At 36.9% G+C, this 13383-nt stretch overlaps 1 protein-coding gene across 1 annotated transcript in view; it reads left to right on the top strand.

Annotated features, from left to right (window-relative positions):
• CNTNAP4 (contactin associated protein family member 4) overlaps positions 1 to 13383 on the top strand; it is a 241176-nt gene that overhangs the window by 71795 nt on the left and 155998 nt on the right. The window lies entirely within an intron of this gene.

The raw sequence follows: 13383 nt of genomic DNA, 5'->3' as shown, positions 1-13383 counted from the left end.
AATCTAAGAAATAAAGAAAACTTATAAAAAAATTTTTTAAGCTTTGTCCAGTAACACAGTGGTTTTGCATTGTTTTTATTTAAATCTTGGTTAAAAGAATTTGTTCCTTTTATTTCCTCTGATGACTCTGAGATTTCTGAACATCTCCCTCTCTCTAGTATATACAGGGTTTGTATATATAATATTTGGAATATTTATATGTGATACACACACATATATATGATTTTTATATAAACCATTCTCTATTCTTTTAAAAGTGTGTAAATGGTGTAAAATGTAATGTATTATGGGTAAGGGCATAGCTCCTATAAGAGACTGACAAGGAGGCAGTTTTTAATAAAGTGAGTGGTATTTGTAGGTGGCTGATTGTATATAAACACCTGATGGAAGAAGGAAGCAATAGGCAGTTTGCTTTGTGGTGAAGAAAGGACTTCTTTGCTAGTAGAAGGGTATTGGTTTGGATCCTCTGTGGGCTGGGGACAACATACTGCAGTAAAAGAACTTTTTTTTTTTTTTTTTCCCTCTGGCTGAGCTGCTGGAACCAGAGAAAATGAGTAACTTAATGAAGCATCATTCTTAGCACACAGATAATTTGGAAGCCTATTTGGGCACATAATGATAATTTTCTTTGATCAGTCAATTGCCTCTCTTTTGAAAGTTCCTAGAACTCAGTTATACATTATCAACTCATGGAAGAAATGGACTGTGATTCACTCACCTTTGTATCTCTAAAGCACTTGGTGACCATTCAACGCATGTTTATTGATGTAAATTGAATTGAGAAGAAGTAGCCCTGCTCTTTCTCTAGAGAGAACAACAGTCAGGATAGAAGATGTTGCCTATAAGCATTTTTAAGAAAAGCTGCCTTTAAAATCCAAAGCAAGCTGAAGTGTAGAAGAACAAGGAAAAACTGGGTATTATGGTTGAATTAATTTCATGAGAACCATTCAAACTAGGGGTAAAATAAACAGTGATTATGAACCAATAACAATGAAAGCTTAATGAGGTGTTTATTTTAACTAGGTGTTTAGATTATCTTTTACTCTTTTTCTAAATTAAGCATTGGATTTTAAACTAGATAAGTAGAGGCTAATTCATGCTAATATTTAGCTGTGTTAAGTAAAGCATATGTTTTTGGCATTTCTTAAAATGATGGATGAACCATGAAAATTGTTTCTCTGTTAATTAAACTGGGGAAAGACAAACCTAGACCATGCCATTTGCCTTTTTTTTGCTTAGTCATATTAAAGATGAGGTACTCAGATACTGGAGCACCTGAGTAGCTCAGTCAGTTAAGGGTCTGACTCTTGGTTTAGGCTCAGGACATGATCTCATGGGTCATGAGGTTGAGCCCCTTATTGCACTCTGCACTTAGTGAGAGTCTGCTTGAGATTCTTTCCCTCTGCTCCTCCCCCTGCTAACATATATGCATGCTTTCTCTCTTTCTCTCTCTCTTTTTTTTTTAAAGATTTTATTTATTTACTCGTGAGAGACACACACACACAGAGAGGCAGAGACAGAGGCAGAGGGAGAGGGAGAAGCAGGCTTATTGCGGGGAGCCCGATGTGGGACTCGATCCTGGGACCTGGGTATCACCACCTGAGCCAAAGGCAGACGCTCAACCACCGAGCCACCCAGGTGCCCCTGTCTCTCTCTTTCAAATAAATGAACACATTTTTAGAAAAGGTGAGGTAGTCAGCATGAAATAGATGCATAATGATATCCTTAAGTAATCCAAACCAATCAACGTAAAGACAGATGGCGTCTATCACAATTAATTGTCAAGGTAACACTATCTTTTAGATTATGGTATAATTTGTTGGTTTACTCACTGTGCTCCTCTCTTGAATGTTGAACACCCTAAAAATAGAGGCTGTGGCTTCCAACCTTTCATTTCAGCATCCCAAATCTTTAGAGTTCCTGGCATGTTAAACCATAAGAGACACTTAACTATAGAAAATAAACTGTGGGTTGCTGGAGGGGAAGTGGTTTGGGGGATGGGGTAACTAACTGGGTGATGGGCATTAAGGAGGGCATGTGATGTAATGAGCATTCAGTACCTAGTGTGGCACATGGCTTTTGTTGAGTGTATTACAGAAACAAAACAAAACAAAACAAAACAATGAATGAATAAGTAAATTTGAATACATTATTGATCTCCTAATCTGGGTCTAACTTTATAAAAACAGTTCTGGGAGGTATAAAAAGAACTCATGTTAATGTCCTCAATGAGATAAAACACATTGAAACAAACCAAAAAATGATTCACAGAAGCATGCAAATATGGGGTACAGACTTCTAGAGATTTGGAAATTGGTGAACTATACTGATCATTTGACTGACTTTGTTAAAAAGGCTGGGCTCACATGGGTATTGAAAAAAAGCATGATGACTTAGATTATGGAAGGATTAAGGAAGCTGAATGATACTTTTGGATATGATAAAGAAAATTGATGGATAACTTTGAATGTCAAGATCAAAATTAATATTCTACAGCAGGCAGCATGCATACACATAAGACAGATGAAGTTGTGGTGTAGCTAAAACAACCCAAATCTCATACCACACACACATCCTCATGCTACCTGTTTATCCCAGGAAGGCTGCAGAGTTCTATTCTACTCCACTTACTCAGGTGCCACTCTAAGGGACGCTCCCTTTCTGTGAATCCACAATTGCCAAAGCAGAAAAAAATGAAACATGGTGAATTGTACCCAGTTCTTGACATTTCACCTGGAATAACACAGATCACTTCAATTTGGGTTGTTTGTTTAATCAAAGTATAATTTATAATTGATGTACATAGTAAGGAATTTAACCCTTTGTTGTATTTTACAAATATATAATTCCCAAATTCTTTTTCTTTACTTGGTATGTTTTTGCCCCTTTTTAAAAAGGAACTCTGGGTTGTATACAGACAATACAAAACATGCCAGTTTTCTTTAAGAGCTTCACATTCTGCTCCAGATGATAGAAATAAATCCATGAAAGAGAGTTAGGAAACACATAAGCCATTATACAAGTGTGTGATGGAAAGAGAAAGAAGAGACAATTGTGAATTTAGAAACAAATAAAATAAAACCCATCAACACGGATTGAAATGCTGCTGTGAGGATCCTCACTCTCCCTTAATTTGATCCTGCCTTGAGCACTGGGGAAAACAATGACTTCTGTGTACCTGAAACAATTAATAAAATGCCCTGATGCTTCTTAAAAATAATCTTTAAAAAGAAAGGCAAAATATTTTATTTATTATCTATACAGGTCACACACATATTTAATTGAGCTGTAAACTTGACAGGTATATGATATTTTGTACAATTATGCATTAAAACATTTCTTTAGAAAAGATTTATAGTCCAAGCTCATAAATGTAATTTATACAAAGTACTCTAGTGGATGGCATATAAATATTTCACAAAAAATTAGAAGATGCAAGGCACTAAAATTGTTCCTTTCAAATTGAAGATAAAATAAAATCCCTCAACATCTATGATCAAAAGACTTTTCAGCCAGTTTATTGTAAGTGATTGAAAAAGTAAATGTAAGGTGTAATTTTCACTCATTTAAGAACAATTGCTGAATATCATGAAAGTAACATCTTAGAGACCATTTTAAATAGATTGTGCAGGAACTTTATAGCTAAATTATTTAAATTGTCTCTGATATATGCCCAAGATTCTTTTATACTGCAGACTATATAGACAAGGAAGGGGATGTTACAGTTTTATGAATTATTTAGGTAAATATGATTGTTATACATAGAATAGTTTGCTTTTTGTTTTTTTATGGATTTCATCCAAACAAAAAACCTGTAGTGTATTTCTAAGGTTAGTGTAGTTTTATCTTGTTTTTTAATTAGAAGTGTTTAATGTCGTGATTCTGGGTTTGGCTTATGAAAAACCCAGGGTCTGTGTGACATAGCATATTTAATTGGGTAGAAGTATCGCCTGTCACAAAATATTCACACCATTATCAATTGTGAATGATTGAGTTGTCAACTGTCAAAGCCAGACAGGACAGAAACACTCCCTGCAAAGATTTTAACGTGTATTTGTTTCAAATCAAATAAATATGTGACCAGGGACGCTTAACAGAAAACCCGAGGAGGCAGGAATGCATGTGGGAGAGGTGCTATAAGCTTGGTAGACTCCCTGCCTTGCAAGGCACAGCTTTTCTAGCCCTTTCCCTCTGTCAAGCCCTTATTCTAGTGACTTGAGCCTGCAAAAATCATTTGTGGTGATATGAAGTACAACCGTACTAATGCCATGTGTGTCAACATGTCAAACCATCAAGCTTAATGCATCGCAAGACTTGCCTCAGTCCTTGGACAAACGCCTGGAGAATGCTTTAAGCTCCATCTGCCTTTCAAGACGGCCTCTACTTCAATGCCAAAAAGACATTGTTAATGAAAGTTGTCTGTATCCCCAGGAAATCTCCTGTTTGTATTTCTATTTAACTATGAGTTTTTCACTCTTTTAAAAATGATTAACCTACTAGTGCATGATTAAAGGTGGCTGCATTTGGGGTTTTAATGTGGCTTCAAACATGGGTCAGAATGGTTAGTTTGTGAGGCACCTTCTCTATCATGGAGTATGATTTCTTTTGCCTCCTTGCATCTGTGCTCATTCTATAATGTGCTATGTCAGTCCTTTGTCATAAACGTCTTTGGACACACATATATTGGAATTTTATAGCAATGTGGAATATACAAAATATATATATGCAAACCCCTATGAACTGCAGGTCCACGTATATAGCGAGATATGATAAATGGTACTGTTGTTTCACATTCTTCAAAATGATCTGTCTCTAAGCAAGCAAGATAAAAATCATTTGAGGAGAGTGATTAGAGTTAGGAGACTGGATTTGGTGTCCTTTTCAGAAATCATCATTCTCAAATCATCAACCAGGGAACAACATATGTTAAATACATCTTCCTTGTATCTCACATTCTCCCATATGACCATTCAGTGGCAGTGACATCACCCATTTTCTCCATTCCGTCTTGCCATTTGCCATGATATGATGTGGTGGATGTCTACTTCTGGCTTGTGTAGTTCCCCCATCATGGGAAGCTATGCTTGGAGTTCTCCCTCAGGATAATTCTGTCCCTTTTAAATGCCCCTTTTGTTGTTAAGACCTAGGCAACTAGGTCTTCTAAAAAACCAACATGTTAAACTCTTAGTAATTTATCTTCCCACATATAAATAACAACATAGACAATAGAAAAGAAATATACACTCCACCTAAATTAGAACCAAAAATGAATGCATATCAAGGAAAAAACCTGAAGGAAACCTAAAGGAAAATGTACAAGATATATAAAAATAATGTTTAGAATATTATCAAAGGACTTAAAGAAGATGTGATTAAGTGCAAGGTCATACCTGTTTTGAAGTGGAAAACAATATCATAAAGCTACTCATTCTAACCTAAAATAACTCATGAAAGTAAAATTGTTGTAAATTTCATGTATAAAAAGTATATATGAGAAAATAGGTAAGTTAGCAAAAATAACAATAGGAAGGAGAATCTACATGTTAGGAAATTCTATAAATCTGTATTAATTAAAACACTTTGATACTGGCACAGTAAAGCCTGGTTAAAGAAAAAAGAACAAATGTTCTTTACTATATCTAAATACATTTAGGGATTTGACTAAGATAGATGTAGCATTGAAAATATATGAGGAAATGTAAGTTAGTCAGTATAGAACTTAGCCATGGTTTTGAGGACAACAAAAATATTTTTATGTCAAAATAGATTCTGGGTGAGTTGAATATGTAAAAATGATACAGACGTAGAAAAAAAGTAATAAAAGAAAACACAAATGATGAATAGATACACATAATATTGGAAGGCACATGTCTTTCTAAGCAAGAAAACCAAACCCAGATGCCATTGAGGGAAAGATGAAAAATGAGATAATTTTTAGAAAGCTGCATGAAAAAATAGCATAAACATTAAAAGAAAGAGTATAAATTAGAAATTATTTTTAGCTTGTACGATAGCAATGCCCACTTTGAATTCACCAGCAGCAGTGGTTGGGTTAAGATTGATATTCACAACCTCAAAAAAAAAAAAAAAAAAAAAAAAAAGATTGATATTCAGATTGACAATGACCAAACAGACTTTATTCACCCGCGAGTTTACTTAGATTGAAAAGGGATAAAGGGCAGCATGAATAGCATTCATAATAGCATAATGGATGCTCAGTTGTACTGAACAGCTTCTAAATATCCCAACAACTTGAATTGGTATAAACATGGTGACAATGGACAAGGCTGAGTGGGTGTGACCACCACAGATCAGGAAAGCTATCAGCTTCAGGGGATCTTCAGCTTTTATACCTTGCCAAATGCTAGAACTCCTCAGAGACACTTACCAACCCCTTTTGTGGTGTACCTGCATGTCATCACTCCCAGGTGACTCTCTGATACAGGATATATCTGTGGTTCCCAAATTTTACTGCTTATTTGAATTCCGATGCCCAGACAGCATCCATTCCAATTAAATAATGTTTGGGGGTGGGAACCCAGGTATTGGGATTTAAAAAAAAAAGTTCCAAGTGATTCCAGTTTGCTGCAATGTATGGGAACCATTGGACTACTCAATAAACAAACTTGACAACCAAGTAGATTCTTAGTTCAGTACAAAGCATAATCAGCAGGATACCAGTCTATCTTAGATCCAGTAGACTCCTGTGCCTTCCTTGAGTATATGTTGCAAGAAGGATTTGGCTGAAGATCAATGCTACGTTTAAAAAAAAAAAAAAAAAAAAAAAAAAGGCTGTAAACCAGATGTTAACTCTGCCCTTCTAATGAGAAAGATCTCTGTCCTCTTAATGAGAAAGACCTACTATTATGTTAGCCACTAGCTATATAGGGCTATTTCAATTAAAAACTCAACTAAAATGAAATAAAATAAAAATAAAGTTTCTCAGTTGCACTAGCCACATTTTAAGTGCTCAATAAGTGTATTAAGCCAGTAGTTACTATTTTAGGCAGTTATAGAACATACCCATTATCACAGAAAATTCTATTAGCACAGGTACAAAACATTCTTTAAAATTACTAATAAAAATAAAACTTTATTTTTTATTTATCTTTTTTATTTTTTATTCATTTTTACAGATTTTATTTTTAAGTCATCTCTACACCCAGCGTGGGACTGAAACTTACAACTCCAAGATCAGGGGTTGCATGCTCTACTGATTGAGCCAGCCAGGCAGGCACTCCTGAAGCTTTATTTTATTTTTATTTTTATTTTTATTTTTATTATTTTTATTTTAATTTTTATTTTTTTAAAGATTTATTTATTTATTTATTCAGAGAGAGCGAAAGAGAGGCAGAGACACAGGCGGAGAGAGAAGCAGGCTCCATGCAGGGAGCCTGACATGGGACTCGATCCCGGGTCTCCAGAATCACACCCCAGGCTGCAGGTGGTGCTAAACTGCTGCGCCACCAGGGCTGCCCTGAAGCTTTATTTTTTTAAGAAAGGAAGCAAAATATAAACAAGCAGTTCATAGAAAGGAAAAGATAAATAAATATGTGAAAGTCTTTAACCTCATTCACTATTGAAGAAATGCAAATTAAAACAGGTGTCAGGTAACACTTCCTAAAAGACATAAATAAGAACGTTGGAACTACGGTGTTAAGACATAATTTGCCAAGTTGTTGTATATAACAAAATAATGTCTTCTTTAATTTTAATATGATTTTTCTTAAAAAATTTTTAACTACTACATCAAAACCATGGTATTATGGATTCTACTGTTTAACACAAGAGAAAGCTAAAAATTGATTCTAAAGAAAATTATTTAAAAAGCAAGTAGGGATCCCTGGGTGGCGCAGCGGTTTGGCGCCTGCCTTTGGCTCAGGGCGCGATCCTGGAGTACCGGGATCGAATCCCACATCGGGCTCCCAGGGCATGGAGCCTGCTTCTCCCTCTGCCTGTGTCTCTGCCTCTCTCTCTCTGTAACTATCATAAATAAATTAAAAAATTAAAAAAAAAAAGATTAAAAAAAAAAGCAAGTAGAATGAACACTTATTATGGCCTAGATCTTCTGTCTCTAGGTTTGTAAATAATATAAGTTAAAATCTATAAATGAAAGAGTGGAGGGATTATTTATTTGCTTGAATAAAAAATATATGCCATTATTTTAATATGTATTATATATTTATTCAATTAATCTTCACAACCCAATGAATTAGGAACTATGATAATGACTAGTTTGCGTATAAGAAAACAAAGATGGGGAGGTTATTTTCCTAAGGCTGAATAGCTAGATAGGGAAGATTGTGATCCTCCAGAACCGGGCATAAGTGTCCCCTATGCTGTATGTTCAAGTATTATGAGTATGAAATCAACATTTGTTTAAATCAGTTTTTTTTTTTTAAAGATTTTATGTATTTTTTTGAGAGAGATGGGCATACAAACCAGGGAGAGGTGCAGAGGGAGAAGCAGACTCCCTGTTGAGCAGGGAGCCCCACTCCCAGCTTCATCCTGACCAAGGATCATGACCTGTTCCAAAGGCAGACAGCCAAGCATCTGAGCCACCCAGGTGCCCCTGAAATCAACAATTTGAAGGAGAACCCAAATGATTTAAGACGCAGAAAACATTGCCATGAGGCGTGGGTGAAGAGGTACAGTCAAACTCTGTTGGTGGGAGAATAAATAGGTAAAAACTGTTTAAAAAGTAATGAATGTTTTTAGCGTATTGAAGGAAGGGAGTCCAAAACAATGATGCCTAATACTTTAAATCTATTCAAATACATAAGCTGCACCAAAAAGCAACTCAAACTCTAGGGATGTATCTTGTAAATTCACTTTCACTGTGCATTTGAAATGCATGCAAGGATATTCATTGCCACATTGTCTGTAGAAGCAAAATAATATTGATCCAATCCACCAGCAGTAGATCACTTGCCTAAGTAAATTACAGCACCTTCACACAATGAAATAATTTATGGCCATCAAGAACAGATGATGCAACAATATGCTTGCCGTTTCTGGAGTGAATTCCAAACCTGATGTAAAATTTTGAAGTGAGCCGTCATTTGATAGTAAAAAAGTGAATCTTAAGGAAACGAAGACAAAGATATGGGTGGGGGGGCTTTGGATGGAAAATATGTTTATTTATAAAGCACCAGTAAAGATTAGATTTAAATGATGTTTCAAATAAAATAATCTGGAAGTAGAAAAAACAAAGGATGACAAATAGAGAACAGGTAGGAAATAATTCAATTATCAAATTTTTAAGAAAAATAGACTGTGGAAATGTCCTACTTGTTATTTAATGTGACATTTATTGATGATATAAAGATTATGGGAGTTATCAATGCAAATCATCATATATTGTTTGTTAATATTTACTTTAGTAGTAGTTTAAAAATATATATAATGGTTGGATGGTACTCCTACATGCATGTCATCTAATCCTTGATCATATTATGACAGATTAAGAGAATACCTTAGTTCTGATACTAAATTGGCCTCTGAGTCAGTTCTCAGTCAAAAAACCAGAAATTACTCAGGCATCTGAAACTGCTAAGTCATCAGAGGAAATAGGTGATGGAAAAGCTGATTGGCGAAATGTGAGATGGTGAGATAGCCCAGCTTAGCGACAGCAAGAAGATGCTGTAAGTCCAAGGACTACAGGGAAAATGAGACGGTTTGTGTTTCCAGAGCTTAGAGGCTAGCATTGTCCATTAATGCTAGAATATGGCAGGGGCTGCCCAGTAGAGGATTATGGAAGCAGGGGGTGACCTTTGTGATGTATTTTTGGAATAAAGGTGAGGTGCGGAGCTGGCAACCAAGAAAGAATTCTTGAGAAGTCTTTGGTGCAAAATGGTGGTTTTATTAAAGCACAGGGACAGGACCTGTGGGCAGGAAGAGCTGCTGCCCTGGGCCTGTGAGTGGTGGCTGATAATATACCTGGGAGTTGGAGGGCTTTGGGGATAGTGTACTTTCTAAGGAATTTTGGAAGCAAGGTTTCCAGGACCTTGAGGGGCTAGCTATTGTTGGGGAAAAGGTCACTTATTACGGTCTAATAAAATCTGAGCCATGAGACCCTTTAGATGTATATCAGTGGGCCATATGCTTGGAGGATGATTACCAACATGTATTTTGGGGGTTTAGAGATAAAGGAAATTTCTAAAGGAATTTTTTTTAAAGATTTTATTTATGTATATCAGAGAGAGAAAGAGGTCAGAGACACAGGCAGAAGGAGAAGCAAGCTCCATGCTGGGAGCCTGATGTGGGACTCGATCCCGGGATTCCAAGATCACGCCCTGGGCCAAAGGCAGGTGCCAAACCGCTGAGCAACCCAAGGATCCCCATTGAAAGGAATTTTTATCTGTTAAAGTAGACTCACAGGCTCCTGGAGGTTGGGCTAAGATTGCCTTCTTCTACCCTTAGCAAAGTATGAACATCGAGGCAGTTGAGACTGTAAAAGAATGTCCCTCTCCCTATTTCAAGGACTTGTCAGTGTGCTTTGTCCTCAGCTAGTCCTCTGTTCCCCCATCACTTTGGGAGCATGAGCCTTGTAAAAACTCAGCCACTACCAAGAAGCTGCCCAGGTAGAGCAAGAGTGGGGAGAAATTTCCTGGCTCCTCTCTGCTTTTCACCTGCTCATTTGTCTCTAGCGCTCAGCTGGGAGCTTGCTAAACCAAGAGCTTAGGGTTCTCAGTCTGCATCACTCAACCTTCCTATGCCTCTGAACAGAGCAGGGAAATGGTGACACATGGCTCTCAGGGAAACAAGCAAATGACCAGTACCGCCCTAAGGGCAGCTCCCCTCCCTAAGCTTCTTTTACTTACTTATAGAAGGAGGGGCCACGTAGAATCCAGGTACTTACTGAGTGGTCTCTCATTCCCTGTCAGTTGCAAAATTGCATCCTTCCCCATCGACCCATAAAGAAAGTAGATCAATAATATTTTGATACTGAGGAAATTGAGGTTTAAGACTGTAAGTTCCCACCTAACTAGTGCCACCTTTATAAGGTTTACATTTAGCTCTTTTCTTCCTGCTGATATTGATAAGTACGCAAAGCTAGCAAAGAGCAGCAGTCTGATACACCAAAAGAAGGGAATCCACAGCGAACATTAAATCATTGGTTTAGGGTCATTTTTTACACGCCATCTACTCTCAGGCAGTAGAATGATGCTATTAGATTATGGATTCAATTCTTTGCTGTTTCTCAAAATATACATTGTAGTGCAAAGTCTAGATTTGCTTTCAGTGTGGGGAAGATGGCATTGCTGTGTTGTTCCTCATCAAAGATTTTGTAGATGCAGGCCACGGCTCACTGCAGAGGACCAGGTAGAAAGTTTCTATGTGGATTAATACATGTACTTCTTGTTGCCTCTGGGATAGGGTAATTCCACACACTTGGTGTACAAAAATCAGCACAGCCACTATGTTTTACTGAAATGTTTTGCTTGGCTGGTGACCTGAGGGCCTGTCCAGCCCCAAACCTGGTGCGTTTCATTGACAGCTTTGTGTACCACAGCTCCCAAGTCCCATGCTCTCAGTCATCACTCTTAGGGCACTAACCAAGGTTCCTTGTGCTTTCACACTTCCCTTTTGGGTGTGCTCTTCATTCATCTGAGGTGTGCTTGCCAAATATGCTTCAGTTCATCCCTTCCAACTCGAGACCTTCCAACCACTTGCTTTCTGGTCCCTTCTGTCCCATCACTTCTCCAGTGTTCGCTAACTCATCACCAGGGTCTTGTTTCCAGTGACATCTGCAATAGTGTTATTTCCAGGGAGTCCTTGTGGATTACTTTGCACGGTTTGCGTAAGCTTAATGAACTGATTTTCAAACACATTCATGTATTTTTCATTCTCTTTCACTATGTTTCCCTTATTCCAAATTATACACTCACCATAAATAAATACCCAAATGCTGCTGGCTAAAATGCATATGATGTATACTGTCTTTATTAAAAAATAAAATCATTTCTTAATTAAGGCTGTGAATTTCTAGGAGATAGCAACACCATGCTTTTTTTGCTAATGTAGTTTAGAATAGATATTAATAATACCATAATAGTAAAAGGAAACACTTTGGTGATTACTTCAGATCCAGAATACAATAATCTGGTGATGTGTCTCCTGGTTTACGAGGCAGAGGTCTGTGTATGTACTGAGAGGCATCCATATGATATTTTATATGAATACGTACAAGAAAAACTCTTAATTGTAAGAACCAGGACTTGAACTAAATGGTTTTATCCACACATATTCCCAGTTGTCTTTAGGAGTTATACCTCATTGTCTAAGATTTGTTTTGTATATAATTATCTGCATCTTACTACTTTTAGAAATGTTCACAAAGAATAATCCTTTGGTTGATTTAGAAGAGTCCTGCTTTAGAAAAAATTCAAGTGTAAGGGCATTTGTGCAGAAGTAGCTGTGAGTATGAACAGAGGAATAGAGGAAGAAAAAATACTAGGAAATATTCTACAGAGCTGTGTCTATAAATCCGAGAGATGCAGCTCAAAAGAAATCATATTTGATTTGTATTCTGCAAATGAAATTTTTATTTGGCTTTGAACTCCTATCTTCCATTCTGTATTTCTTATTGTTATTATTAATCTCTCATACCGAAAGGTTGTCTTCGCTTTGGAATCTTGAACATTTTAAGTACTTAATAATAGGGTTCTTTTTCAATAAGAAAGAGAGAAGAGAAAAATTGCTGGAGTAGTGCAAAGAGATCCTCAGGGAGCAATGGCTTTATTACAATATGTCAGAGTCATCATGAGTTGGGGGTGGGCTGGGGAATAGCGGTTTCAGGAAAAAAACTTGTATTTATTTTAGTGAGTTGGTGGAAAGTTGCAGAAAATTTTCCCAAGAGCTGCAAAGCTATTATGGTAATAGCAGTTCCATCCTTATACTCTGAAATAAAAAGAGGTAAATAAATTTTTTTTCACTATGTCACTTTGGAAATAGATTTTCTGCCCTTAGATTAGAATAAATACATGAGTTAATTAAGCTCACAATGGTGTTTATGCTCTGTTTAAAAATCTGCACATCAACAATGACAGGTAAATACTGAAACTTCTCTAAATTCGAAATTGTTCTATCCAGTACCCTTTTCCCATAAAATCAAATCCCTTGGATACATGTGTACACAAACAATGCATTTCCATGCTATTGACCAGGAAAAGAACTGCCACATAGCTCTGAGAGCCCAGCTCAGGCACCTATGTAGGAGTAGAGGATATAGATTCTTAGTGTGATCCAGGGTTGGGACACTGTGGTGGAAGACAGCAGGACAAGGACACATGGGCTGGGAAGAGCATAAGGGAAGGAAAGTAGAGAGCTAGCACCACAACAGGGAGGAAGTGAAGTCTATGGGGTGCTGGTTATTAGTCA

Source organism: Canis lupus, chromosome 5 (genome assembly GCF_011100685.1).
Source record: "Canis lupus familiaris isolate Mischka breed German Shepherd chromosome 5, alternate assembly UU_Cfam_GSD_1.0, whole genome shotgun sequence".
Classification (NCBI taxonomy): domain Eukaryota; kingdom Metazoa; phylum Chordata; class Mammalia; order Carnivora; family Canidae; genus Canis; species Canis lupus.
This window is presented reverse-complemented; position numbering and strand designations above follow the sequence as displayed.